We start from the raw sequence: 14303 nt of genomic DNA on the forward strand, positions 1-14303 counted from the left end.
GCAAGAGAGTTTAATTCTTTCTACAAAAGATATGCCCATGCTCTAACAAATATAAGTGAAGCAAAAGAGCATTCTGCAAATGGCGGTTGTCTAAGTGAAGAGAAACAGGCAATCCAAACTTCAAATGATATAAGTGAGGCACATGAAGCATTCTATAAAACCATACTCAAAAGATATAAATGAGCATTCTATAAATCAACCAAGGACTATCTCATACCAGCATGGTGCATAAAAGAAAAATAAAAACTAAATGCAAAAGATGCTCCAAGATTGCACATGTCGCATGAACGAAACGAATCCGAAAACATACCGATACTTGTTGAAGAAAGAGGGGATGCCTTCCGGGGCATCCCCAAGCTTAGACGCTTGAGTCTCCTTGAATATTTACTTGGGTTGCCTTGGGCATCCCCAAGCTTGAGCTCTTGCCTCTCTTCCTTCTTCTCACATCGAGACCTTCTCGATCATCGAACACTTCACCCACACAAAACTTCAACAGAAAACTCGGTAAGATCCGTTAGTATAATAAAGCAAATCACTACTCTAAGTACTGTTGCAAACCAATTCATATTTTGTTTTGGCATTGTGTCTACTGTAGTATAACTTTTTCATGGCTTGATCCACTGATATAAATTGATAGTTTCATCAAAACAAGCAAACTATGCATCAAAAAACAGAATCTGTCTAAAACAGAACAGTCTGTAATAATATGAACATTCACCATACTTCTGATACATGAAAAATTCTGCCAAAATTATGAAAAATAAGAAAATTGTATATAAAGACAGTGCAAAAAGAATCAGAACCATTTGAATTTCCAGTAAAAAATGTAAAATCGCGCACTACAGACAAATTTTCTGTCCTGCACCGTACAAACCAACAAGCATCGTAAACATCCTAAAGGCAAACCTTGGCACATTATTTTTATAATACAATGGAATTGTACAAGGGGATAATTATTTTTGTTGAAAAGTTTCTGTAATCAAGATTCACAAAGTTTCCATGAGCATGAACAAAGTTCAGGGCTAGCTCCCACTTCAACAATGCTCGTCTTTCTCACTTTCGCTTTTCTTTTTGAAAAAGTTTTGGGTTCCCCTCTTTATTTTTGTTGTTTTTAAACTATATGAAAGCACTCAACAGAAATAAATGACTCTCTAAAACTTCCGGGTTGTCTCCCTGGCAGCGCTTTCTTTAAAGCCATTAAGCTAGGCATATAGTGCTCAAGTAATGGATCCACCTGGATCCCAAGGTATATCAAAGCCAATTTTAATTAACAATGATTTAGAATTTAGTAGTGAGCACAAAGTAACATATGTCATGTAATCACGAAGTCTAACTCTCTTCCTATGCATCGGCATGACATAAAAGAACAATTCATGCACACATAGTAAAGGCCAATGCGTAGTATAAACAGTTTCTTGCAATTTTATCATGTTGGAAACATAGAGAGGTGGAGATATAGTTCCTCTCTCATAATAATTGCAAGTAGGAGCAGCAAGCACATGTATATTATATTCATCAAAATCATCATGTGTAACGGTAAAAGGCAACCCATCAATATAATCCTTAATAAGTGCAAACTTCTCTGATATAGTGTAGTTGGGAGAATTCAAAAAGATAATAGGACTATCATGTGTGGGTGCAATAGCAACAATTTCATCTTTAACATAAGGAACTATAGAAAGTTCATCTCCATAAGAATAATTCATATTGGCATCTTGGCCACAAGCATAGCAAGCATCATCAAAAAGGGATATTTCAAAAGAATCAAAGGGATCATAACAGTCATCATAGCAATCATCCTTCGGTAAGCACGAAGGGAAATTAAACAATGTATGAGTTGAAGAGTTACTCTCATTAGAAGGTCACGGGTGATCAATCCGCTCTTCCTCCTTTTGTTCTTCGCTCTCCTCCTCATCTTTTTCATCCAATGAGCTCACAGTTTCATCAATTTCTTCTTCCATAAATTCCTGCAAAATATTAGTCTCTTCTTGGACAGCGGAGACTTTCTCAATAAGTGCATTAAAATCAGAATTGTATTCATAATTCTCATAGCAATATTTGAGGATAGCTAAATTTTCAGGTCTATAAGCAGCATCATCAAAATCTTCAAACTCTTTAAACATAGATTCAATTTCATAAGCACCCGTAAAAGCAACAAATTCTTCTATTTGTTCCACATCATAGTAATCATATATACCATTAGCATAAGAAGCTAAGGTTTTATTATCATTAAATTTGCATGAAAAGGGAAGGTGTGGAGCCTTCATCCTAGAGCAACAAGTATAATCATAACTCAAGCATACTTGCCGAGCATACCACTTCAATATATGAATTTGATCCCATAATAGTTTCCCTTTTTGAGTCAAGCGATAATCCCTAAAGTATTCACGTTGATCCAACGTTACTCCCATTACATAATTGAATGGGGTTTTCTCAGGATTATTGAAGTAGTACATAATATCTTTCACATAACCAGCATCGATGGTTTTAGGAGGTTCCTCATCTCCATGAGTAGCAAGTACACCTAATTTTTTTGGTATTTCGTGTTCCATGTCATAACTAAAGATAGAGAACAACTAAGAACAGCAAATAAAAATTACTTAGTGATAAAGCAAACAAGCACACACGAGAATATTCACCCCACGCTATTGCTCCCCGGCAACGGCGCCAGAAAAACATCTTGATAACCCACAAGTATAGGGGATCAATTGTAGCCTCTTTAGATAAGTAAGAGTGTCGAACCCAACGAGGAGCTAAAGGTAGAACAAATATTCCCTCAAGTTCTATCGACCACCGATACAACTCTACGCACACTTGACGTTCGCTTTACCGGAAACAAGTATGAAACTAGAAGTACTTTGTAGGTGTTTTTGGATAGGTTGCAAGGTAATAAAGAACGCGTAAATAAAAGCTAGGGGCTGCTTAGATAAAGACACAACTAAATTAGTTTTAGTAAAGATCTTTTTGTTACGAGAAAGTTATTTGTCCCTAGGCAATCGATAACTAGACCGGTAATCATTATTGCAATTTTATTTGAGGGAGAGGCATAAGCTAACATACTTTCTCTACTTGGATCATATGCACTTATGATTGGAACTCTAGCAAGCATCCGCAACTACTAAAGATCATTAAGGTAAAACCCAACCATAGCATTAAAGTATCAAGTCCCCTTTATCCCATACGCCAACAACCTACTTACTCGGGTCTGTGCTTTTGTCACTCACGCCACCCACCATAAGCAAATCATGAACATATTGCAAACCCTACAGCGGGAATCCCCCACGCTTGTGCGACACGGAGAGCACCATAGGACAGCACCAATAATAAAACATGCAACTCAAACCAATCTTGATCATCAAATAACCCATAGGACAAAACGGATCTACTCAAACATCATAGGATAGCCATACATCATTGGGAAATAATATATAGCGTTGAGCACCATGTTTAAGTAGAGATTACATCGGGTAAGAGAGAGGTTACACCGCTGCATAGAGGGGGGAAGAGTTGGTGATGATGGCGGTGAAGTTGTTGGTGAAGATTGCGGTGATGATGATGGCCACGGCAGCGTTCCAGCGCCACCGGAAGAGAAGGGGAGAGGGGGCCCCTTCATCTTCTTCTTCCTTGACCTCCTCCCTAGATGGGAGAAGGGTTTACCCTTTGGTCCTTGGCCTCCATGGCGTGGGAGGGGCGAGAGCCCCTCCGAGATTGGATCTGTCTCTCTGTCTCTCTCTGTTTCTGCATTCTGTTCTGCTGCCCTTTCACCGTTTCGTATATATATGGAGATCCGTAACTCCGATTGGGCTGAAACCTTCGCCGTGATTTTTTACCAAAAAATAGCTTTCTTGCGGCCGAAGGAGGGCATCAACCGCCTTACTGGTGGCCCACGAGGGTCAGGGGCGCGCCCAGGGGGGCAGGCGCACCCCCATGCCTCGTGGACACCTCGGGCACCGTCTCACATTGATTCTTCTTCCGGAATTTTCCAAATATTCCAAAAATAAGCTCCGTCCGTTTTTATCCCGTTTGGATTCCGATTGATATGGATATTCTGTGAAACATAAAACATGCAACAGACAGGAACTGGCACTGGGCACTGGGTCAATATGTTAGTCCCAAAAATAGTATAAAAAATTGCCAAAAAGTATATGAAAGTTGCATAATATTGGCATGGAACAATCAAAAATTATAGATACGACGGAGACGTATCAAGACCCTGCCCGTATGTACGTACGTGGCCGTATTTACTTTCTTGCACCGTGGCCACTGTACGTACGTGTACATGCTACATGCGCGCCTCTACTACGACACGTGCATGCCTCTACTACGACACGTGCCTTTCCTTACACGACCACGGTTCATCACTGCAGCCTGCAGACAGACCAATCGTATGTACGTACATGTTCGCGACCAGAATGACAATGCTACGTACGCTTTGACCAGGTGGGAAATGATATTTTTGCAAAATACGGTGGCCCGTCCGGTGGGTCCCTGCTGTCAGGTGGAGGAATCATTATTTTGCGCGTAATAAGGAGGCATTTCCTTGTGTGCGGCCGTGGACCCAGCTGTCAGCCTCTCCACGTATAGTCCATGTCCGATGGATGTCGTTCGTTGACCATGTTGACCACGGCGCGCCGAGAGCACCAGGGCGGTGGACGACAGCGAAGCCTAGGAAGGGAACGACACGGAGCCAGGGAAGACTCGGCAGTGGTTGCCCACGCAGTGGGGAGTACGAGGGTTTACTGGTTCGGCTGCCGTAGCCGGAAAATAACAGGAGGTGTGGGTGAGTAGAGGAATGGCCTGGCCAGCAATGGAGTAGGGTGGGGTGGTGGGGCCTGTGCGGCAGCACAGCCGACCACGGGAGGCGGGAACAGGCAGTCCCACCGGCGCTGGTTTGGGCGGCTGGAGCAAGAAGACCAGAGGTTGAAGAAGCACTACGGCCGTTGGATCGACATCGTGCGGTCTCTACAGCTAGAATCATTTATATTGACAAAGTTGACAAAGCCCTTGGTACACGTCAAATTAGTAGGCCCACAGGCCAGCCTCCGAAACGGTGCGCACCAGATGTCAGGGGGGGATCATTTTTTGGGTGGCTGAAGCTAGAATATCCAAGATTGAAGAAGAAGCACGACATCAGTTGGATGGACATCTAACATCCACTGCTGCTAGAACCGTGTGTTGACTATAAGTTGACAAAGCCTTGCATACGCGTCAACTTACTTTTTTAGGGACGCGTCAACTTAGTAGGCCCACAAGTGTGTGGCAGAGAACTTATAGCCCATTTGGGATTTGTAAGAATGTACAACCCATTTTTGAATTCTAATGGAATTTACTATAGCCCATTTACAGTTTGTTAAAAGTACAACCCATTTTCTTGCTAGGACAATGATTAATAATTTCAACCAACCGTTCAAAACAGAATTCAATAAAATTTCCCACATTTTGATGGGATCCGAAATATTTTTATCCCAAAATTTCTAGTCAGATTAAATAAAATTTCAATATAAATTTGTATTAGTAAAAATCCAACAAAACATTGCGCGCAACAATTAATGAAATTAATATTTTCAAAATCCAAAAAAATATAAACTAATTACGTGTTTGGTGCATTTTTTTATAGTTACTGCCCAGTTTTTATAATTACATCCCATTTATTATTTCTTAAAGCCCATTTTCTTGTTAAGCCTAATGCATCCCTCCTTGGAAAGACTTGCAGCCCAGCGGGGCGGAGAATAACTAGTTGACCTTGCCTGGGTATTCCCCAAAAAAAGTATAGCTGGGCTAGCCATTTTCAGCTTGAAAAAAAAAATTAATATCTGGGCTGGATATCTGGCCTGGGCTAGACGGGCCATAGCCCGCCCAGTTAATACCCTGCTCTCCTCTGAACAACAACGAAAACATCGCTCAAGAAAAACTCTGCAGTGCTCACACCTCATAAACACAAATACTGCTCGAGCTGCTTGGTCCCAGCTGTCGGCCGCTCCTTGTGCAATTCTCTCGTTTATTGACTACATAGGTTGACAATGGTGTGGGACTGTGATGTCAGGAAACCAGGAGGAAGCAAAAAAAAATTATAGTTGTATATAATAAGGAGGCACTTGCGTATGTGCGGCTATGGCCCTGGTGGGTCCCCGCTGTCATCCTCTCCAAGTAAAGTCATCTCCTCATTCCTCATGTCCGTTGACCATGTTGACAACGCGAGACGGCGGCGCCACGACAAGCGCAACAACTCAAAGGATGACGGAGAGGGCCTCGCGGGCCGTACGGATGGTCTAATACAGTGCCTGCTGCTCATTCGGGAAGCCAGGATCATAGGGCCACATGTCCGCGACGGCATTGTCGTTCGCTTGTTCATCGGTGCTCGTTGAGGAGACGGAGGTTGCAGCACAGGTCCTCCTATGCTGGTAGCTCTTTCGCCATTAGGGCATCGAAGTGCGACCGCACCTGCTCTCTGGTGAACACGACATGAACCGGCTTGGACAGTGGCGCCGGTTCCTGGTCGGAAGCTACGTCCATCGTCTGATTGTCGATGCTCAGCTCGGCGAGCTCGCTCGCGAGCCAGCATGTCCGGCTGCTGGACCGACCCGCTGCCAAGCACGAGTCTGACTGCCGTGGCCCACCCAGACCGCCTCCCTCGTCCGCGCGCGCTTTCCGCCCGAAACGGTCAACGCCACCCGCCCCGTTTTCCGGTGCAGGCGATTGCTCCGCCTTCAAACGACACAAGTGTCGTCTATCCGTCCGTCTGCCACGCACATTAATGATACACGGTTGCCGAGGCGGCTACTCCGGCGCCACACGTCCGTCCCTCCGCCGTCCACCATTGTTATATAAACTGCTGCGCCGGCCATAGCCGCAGTCATCCGCCACCGTTCCCTTTATCCTGTCCACACCACTACTGCCCACCATGGCTTCCTCGCGCTCCAGCGCTCTTCGGGACGGGCGGACGACAGACCACAAGGAGATGGCAACCATTGCTGCCGACTGGCTGGCCGGCAGCCAGCCGGAGGACGACGACGTCCCAATGGATAACATGGTAGTTGACGATCCGGTGCCAACCCCCTCCTCCATGCCATCCTCGTCGGTGCATTGCACCATGACCATCGGCGAGGCCCGTGCCCAATACATGGACACGGTGAGGCAGAAGTGTCAGGAGGAGTTCCGGGAGGCACAGGCCGACGCCGCCTACAACCACCATCTCCTCCAGGCGGAGGAGCAGATCTCCGCGGAGCGGGCGGAGCAGGAGGCGCTGCTCGACTCGTACCGCTCCGCCCGTGAGGGCCGCCTCGAGTGCTGGCGGTACCGCATGCAGGTGGCGGAGGGTGCGGCTGCCTACAAAGAGGGCGATGAAGCGGGCAAGGCGCTGTTTGGCGAGACCGAGGACGAGGCAGAGGACAATACCGGCTCCGACGAGTCCTTGCTCCGCTGGCGTCGATGAGGCCCTGCTCCATCGAGGCCCCACGGCGCCAATAATGAGGTAGAGGACACCGCCGGCTCCGCCGAGGCCCCGCCCTGCCGGCACCGAGGCGGAGGACCTCGTCGGCTTCGGCGAGGCCCTACTCCGCCAAGGCCCCGCCCCACCAACAATGAGGCAGAGGACATCGCCGGCTCAGCCGAGGCCCCACCCTATCGACAACAAGGGGGAGGATTTCCCCTGCTCCGCCGAGGCGCCACCGCACTGGCAACAAGACAGAGGACATCGTAGGCTCCGTCGAGGCCCCGCCCTGCTACCAACGAGGCCGCGCCACACAAAAAACTAGGAAGAGTAGAACACAGTAGGTCGCCGCCGCTCGGGTCCAAGTAAAGCCACCGCTGCTACCCTCCGGTTGAAGCCAAGCTAGGCGTGTTGACCATTGACGGCCGATTAGCTTCTTGGCGGCGACGTGGAGTCGAAGAGCTATGTTGGAGAAGGACGCTGCTTCAGTTACTTAACTGCTGGTGCAGTTGGGTCACTGACATGTGGGCCCAATAGGCATCTGGGCCACGTGTCAGTTAAGCAACTGCACCTACAGTTAAGTCACTGAAGCTCAGTCCGCTGGAGAATAAGCTTCTGTTCGGCTCAGCCGGACACATGTGGGTAGATTCGGTTAATTAATTATACCTCCAGCGCACCCCTTTTTAGTTGAAGAATGTATGAAGTGTAATGAAATCCGGCATGTTTATATGAAATCCAACTGTGTATGAATGAATTTAGTTCGATTAGTTCGAATTCTTGTAGCACCGGCATTGGATGAACACGCAAAACAATACGTACTAAGATTATTCCCAGGGTGATCACCTCGTTTGCAGCAGTTTCACATGTAGTCCATCCAGTCCTTTTTAGTCTGCATACAAGTTTTGTCTACATTCAAAGTATCTCCACTTTGACCAATCTCTTAGAAAAAAGTATGAACATTCACAATGTAAAATCAGCTGACTTGAAAGAAATCTAATATGCGAAGTAAAAAGGAACAGATGGGTACAAAGAGTTTGAGCTGCTTTTTAGCGTTCCTGTACATTGCAATCAAACACTCATGCCTGGCAATTCATAGAGAACATTCAAAACAATTAATGATTATGCATCTCAGCGATTCACATGTCAGAGCCAATATTTACTTCACAACTAAACAGTAAAGAACATTCGATCGATGTTGCTGACAGCAAAGGGCGTCGCATTCGAAAATATCAAATGCATGTCTTCTTGCTAACATCATTGAGCAAAATTTGACAAGGTTGACCCATTCCAAAATGTCAAATGCGTGTTGTTTTGCGTACATCAATGAGCAAGCTTTGACAAGGTTTTCCCATTCCAAAATATCAAATGCCTACGATTGTGGAATGGGCAGGGTTTGCCATCAGTTCGAACATTGACATGGCACCTCGTGCTAAATAAACCAGCTGTTCTTTTTGTGCAGTTCCACCAAAATCAACCAAATTCGCGCGTAGCTTGTATGATTTCGCCTTTATATGTTGCAACGCCTTGAACATATCGGCACCTCCTTTCTTGTGGTGGAAATGAATGATTCGATGTATTCATGAACATTTTGTGCATTTCCCATTGAAATCAAGCTGAGCACCCCTGTTTGCACAAAAACAAAATAAGTGATTAGTAAAGCAAACTGTACTATGAATTGACAGTTTAAATAGGCACCTACATGGTCCATGTAGAGCACACTTTAAAAAAATGGAACTCACCGGAAAGAATCCTAGAACAACATTGTACTTGCGCATCACAACAAAAAAGATGGAGATCTGTCAGTCCTTCTGACCTGAAGTTAGTTTGGTCTTGTGGGGAGTAATGTAACCATCCTTCAACTGCTCCTTCTGATGAGAAGATAGATAGGGCTTCTTCATCCTGGCATAATCGGAACTAGTCACTTAACGTACTCCATATTCTTGTTCAGAGGAGGATGATCCTGTTGTGCAAAGACAAGAGGACAACTAAATGCTATCATCCCTGTTTGCTCAAAAAAGGAAAGGAAATATTTAAAACATCACATATGAAGCAATTCTCAAGGACAATATCACTTTCTCATGACAGTATCTAAACAGTAGCACGACACCAATAGAGATGAAAAAGCTCAATCATATGGATGAAATCCGTGGGCGAGTAACAACCTTTGTCAGGAGGCTTACTGTAGAGCATACAGATCAAGCACTTCTCCGGAACCATCTGTTGTTATCTACTGTGGTTGCCATGCTTACTATATACTCCTCGATTAGTTTAATGTTTCCAACATCTTCTTGTGCAGTTCCACTAAAATATATGGTATCTTCTAAGAAGATCCCTGTTTGCACAAGTAGAGATAATTACATATTACATTAAGAGTGGCATCAAATCAGTGGCAAAACAATTGCTCGTTCCAGCCATAGCAATAAATTAAGATGCAAAACTATATCATTACTTGTGTCATCACAGTTCCAGTGCTTCATTACAACACCGGAAGTTGATTTTTGTTTTTCTTCCGCTTGTTCTTGCCCTTCATCACTTGGTTCAATAACAGACAAGCTTCGCCTTCAATGTAAGATTTGGCATGTCAATTAGGGAGCACAAGTATAGCACTAAACAACGACATTAATTTTCTGATGAAAGTGGCAAAATACAGGCCAAAAGTTGTGCAATATCCTTATCTTACCTCAATGGGATATTACGGTGCACATACAAATTGGAAGTCTTGTCTCCATTTGTGCAGTTCACTAAAATCAAGCAACATTATCGTACAAGTAGCACAACATATGAAAGCACACTGCACAATCATGTGAAAGAAGGCTAGTACTGACCTCTCATGACGCGGAATTCAAACAACTCACAAGAAGAAGATTTGAACAAAATTTGCCAACACAGATAGGAAGTAAGATCCCCTCTTGTGCAGTTCCACTAAGATCAAGCAATCAAGCAACGTCGTCGGTGTGACATTTTGGTTGAACTGCACAAAACACTCTTAAAACAAGTGTTTTGTGCAGTGCAACAAAAGGTCACAATAGCAACGAGGTGAAGTAGATAACCCTGTTTACACAGAGGTGCAAAGGAAACAACAAGTGGTCAATAATGGTGGATGACACAGAAGCCAACAAAAAGAAGCATCTAACTTATCTAATTGGGAAATAAGCAAGACAGTAGCATTTCTCAAACGGTGGCATTGATCCATATTAACAGAGAGATTATATTAACAATAAAATTCGTTAAACATGTAATTTGCTTTTAACTATGGTATTGCATCAATTTTCCTGCGGCATTATTAGAGGGTGTTTGTTTACAGGGACTTTTTGGTGTAGGGACAAAAAAAGTCCCTTTCAGTCCCATTAAACCAAACAGGAGGGACTTTTAGGGACTAAAAGTGGGCATTTGGGACTAAAGAAAGAAGACCCCGAGGGAGAGTCTTTTTGGGACTTTTTCCAATAGTTGCCCTTGCCCCGCATCACACCTTATCTCTATTAGTTCATTACTTGGGGTAACATGGTCTTTTAGCATGCCATTTAATAACCTCTAGTCCATGTATAGTCCTTGGAACCAAGGAGGTAGGGACTAGGGAATTTTTAGTTGGGACTAAAAAAAGTCCTAGGACTTCTTAACCAAATAGGGCCTTAGATTAACAACAGCTAAAGAGTTGCACGGGACAATGGACTCACCATCACCATGTGCATCTACCGATGTATGAAGGGGTGATGCACAGTCTATTGCAACAAAGAACAAACAACCAAGGAGCATATTTGTGTTGGTCCCAGTTTTGTTATGTTTAGACACCTTTCCCTATGTGAGCGTAGCAAATCTAGTCCTGCTGAAACTCTACAGCCTTGTCCCCCAAAACAAAAAGATCAGTTTGTTACAGATGTGCGTACTGCGTTTGTCATTGTTTTCCCTTTTCGACCAACGTAGGTGCTAGATAGCCAGTCTGTACTAGTACTTCCCCCTTCCTTTCCTCTTTGAACCACTTCCTAGATTCATGCTATACAACTTTCCCCACTACTTTCCCCCTTCCTTTCCTCTTTGAACCACGTCCTAGATTCATGCTATACAACTTCCCCCACTACTTTCCCCCCTTCCTTTCCTTTTTGAACCACGTCCTAGATTCATGCTATACAACTTTCCCTACTACTTCCCCCCATTCCTTTCCTCTTTGAACCACATCCTAGATTCATGCTATGCAACTTTGCCCACTACTTTCCTGTTTGATCCAACACCTAGATTCGAGTGCAGAATAGGAAAAAGCCCACATGCACCTAGAGAAATGCATGTGGAATAAGTAAATGATACCTTAAGGCTCTTGGGGTGTGGTTCGGTGGGTGACCGGAGGCTGTTCTGCCCACAGTATGTATGGCGGCGAGGAAGAAGGGGTCGGAGGCCCTCCCGCGGCGCCGCTGGGTGAAAGAGAACAGCTGCGTCGGTAGTGGATTCCCTCTCTCGCCGATGGCGACAGCGTTAAGCCTCCTTCACTTCCCGGCAGATGGATCCTGCCGGCTCTTTGACCAGCAATGAGGGGGGGGGGGGGGAGAGAGAGGCCAACGAAGTCTTGTTTAGATCTAGAGAGGGTGAGAGAGTGTGAAGAGAGCAACTACAAGCGCCGAGGCTCCAACGTGTATATATATAGTGGAAAGAGAGTGTGAAGAGTGCAAACCCTAGAAAACAAGCACCGAGGCCGAGATCGTATAGCTCCATATCCATCCATTTTGACCAGTCAAAGAATCCTCCTGGCACCGCCCCAGATCACTTTCTCTCTCTGTCATGCGGGGCCTACCTGTCATTGGGTGGAAGAAAGAAGTCGAACAAAAACAAAATTATGCTCAAGTGTGGTTATCGAACCCGAGACCTCAAGTTTGATGAGCGAACAGGCTAACCAGCTACACCACCCTCACATTATGTTTAACAAGAGGAAAGTAACCTTTTATACATTCCTGCATTCGTGTGACAAGCATGCCGTGTTTTTTTTTGCGTGGGAGTCATTGGGATTTAAATCATAATCGTGTCATGTGGCTTTGGTGGTAAGGTCTTTTGGGATTTAAAGAAGTCTTGGTAGTACAGAAATAATGCAGCCTTAGTCACCTTACCTCTCTCCATGTAGTACGTTGGGTCCCACCAGTCAGAGGGTGAAACAAACAAATTAATAAGAAAAATTAAAAGCGCCAGCGGTGTATCTTACCTCACACATCTCGCTACTGCTCGTGAACACTGTCCAGTTGATCCCTCTGTTCGCTCACGTACTATCTTAAGTGAATCCTTATTATAACATGCACACAATTTTGGGCACTTGTATTCGACCTAAGTCAGTGTGCCACCGTATCTCGTACTACTCCCCCCGTCTAGGTGTAATAAGTCACGTTAGAAGGTGCAGCGGGACCAAGGTGCAAGCAGATTGGAGGAGAAGGAGAAAGTTGACCGGTCCTTCCACCAATCAAAGCCCTGATTTCTGTCTCTAAACGCAACAATTAATCACAACAACGAAGAGATGCCGTTTTAGCTACCATGCAGGGCCACGTATTAACTTGCATGCAAGCCGACTTTGATTTCTTGATTGATCAACGCGTAGTTGCGCTCCATGCATTGGGTTTCCGGGGGAGATAACAAGGCAGAGTAAGGAGCGTTTGGTTTGGTTACATTGCTAGGCTGGTCATAGTGGTGAGTAACTTGGACTAGTAACATGCATATGGATGGTAACATGCAAGTCTTCATTAATTGAGATATAGACTCATTTTACCTCGGTGTGTGTGTGTGTGTGTGTGTGTTTAACAACATGTGTGTGTTAGAGAGAGCGACACATCGACCTACTCCTATAGAGAGACGGTGTGTAGTGTACGACACATCAGGATAGGAGGAAAGCTGCCATGCCCGCTCCTGACCAGCCTGGCCCACCCAAAGCCCCTCCATCGCCCGCATGCACTTCCCGCCCGAAACGGTCAGCGCCGCTCCAAAGAATGGGTGTTGCATTCATGACCGGGCAGCGCGGAGGTGACCTCTCACTGGCACCTGCGTTGAAGGGAGAAGTGGATTCAGGAGTGATGGTTGCTTCGTCCGCCCAACTTACTGCTGGGTCTATGTGATTTGACGGCTCATTGGTCATTATTACTGAGGTGGTACGACTGCTGGATGTCCCACGCTTTCGGCGAAAGGAGGTACTACTAGATTACAATTTTCTCCATTCTTACAGCGGAGAAGTGCGAAAGCAGTGAAAACACGCAGGCTCAGTGATTACATGGCCCATCTCACATTATCACCATATTTTCTGGACACCGTGCATCACCTAACTCTTTACATCGTACTGTACTAGTATAGTACGTACTATAATTTCTCACCGAGATAAATTTGTACAATGCTATGAAGCTTCCAACTTCTATTTCATGTATCTTGCATCCAAGGTTGCCCGTTGCAACATTTCATCAAATACAAAGGAGGCTAACATGCATGCTATTGCATCTCAATGATTGACAGATCATAGCCAATATATACTCCCTCCGTTCCAAAATAAGTGTCTCAACTTTATGCAAATTTTGGTACAAAGTTGTACTACTACTAAAGTTGACACTTATTTTGGAACAGAGACAGCAAAAGAAAAAAACGATCGATGCAGTCCCTAGCCCTTGAACCGTAAACCCTAACTAGGCTTTAATTTGCTGGCAACGTTGGAGCTTCCGACGAAATGAAGTTTGCAACCCTTTGACCATCAGATCTGTCGGTGTACAAAAGTAGGGGCTCTCCTTTTGACCCCTTTACTTGTGCACGGGCAGTCAGAGCCGCACTCGCGGCCACACTTAGCAGGGCAGAGGAGGGAAGCCAGAGTACAGGACAACCAAGGTAATGCCAAGGCCAAGAAACACAAAAGAGCAAAGGGGCGAGG

The sequence above is a fragment of the Aegilops tauschii genome, chromosome 4 (genome assembly GCF_002575655.3).
Source record: "Aegilops tauschii subsp. strangulata cultivar AL8/78 chromosome 4, Aet v6.0, whole genome shotgun sequence".
NCBI classification, from domain to species: Eukaryota; Viridiplantae; Streptophyta; class Magnoliopsida; order Poales; family Poaceae; genus Aegilops; species Aegilops tauschii.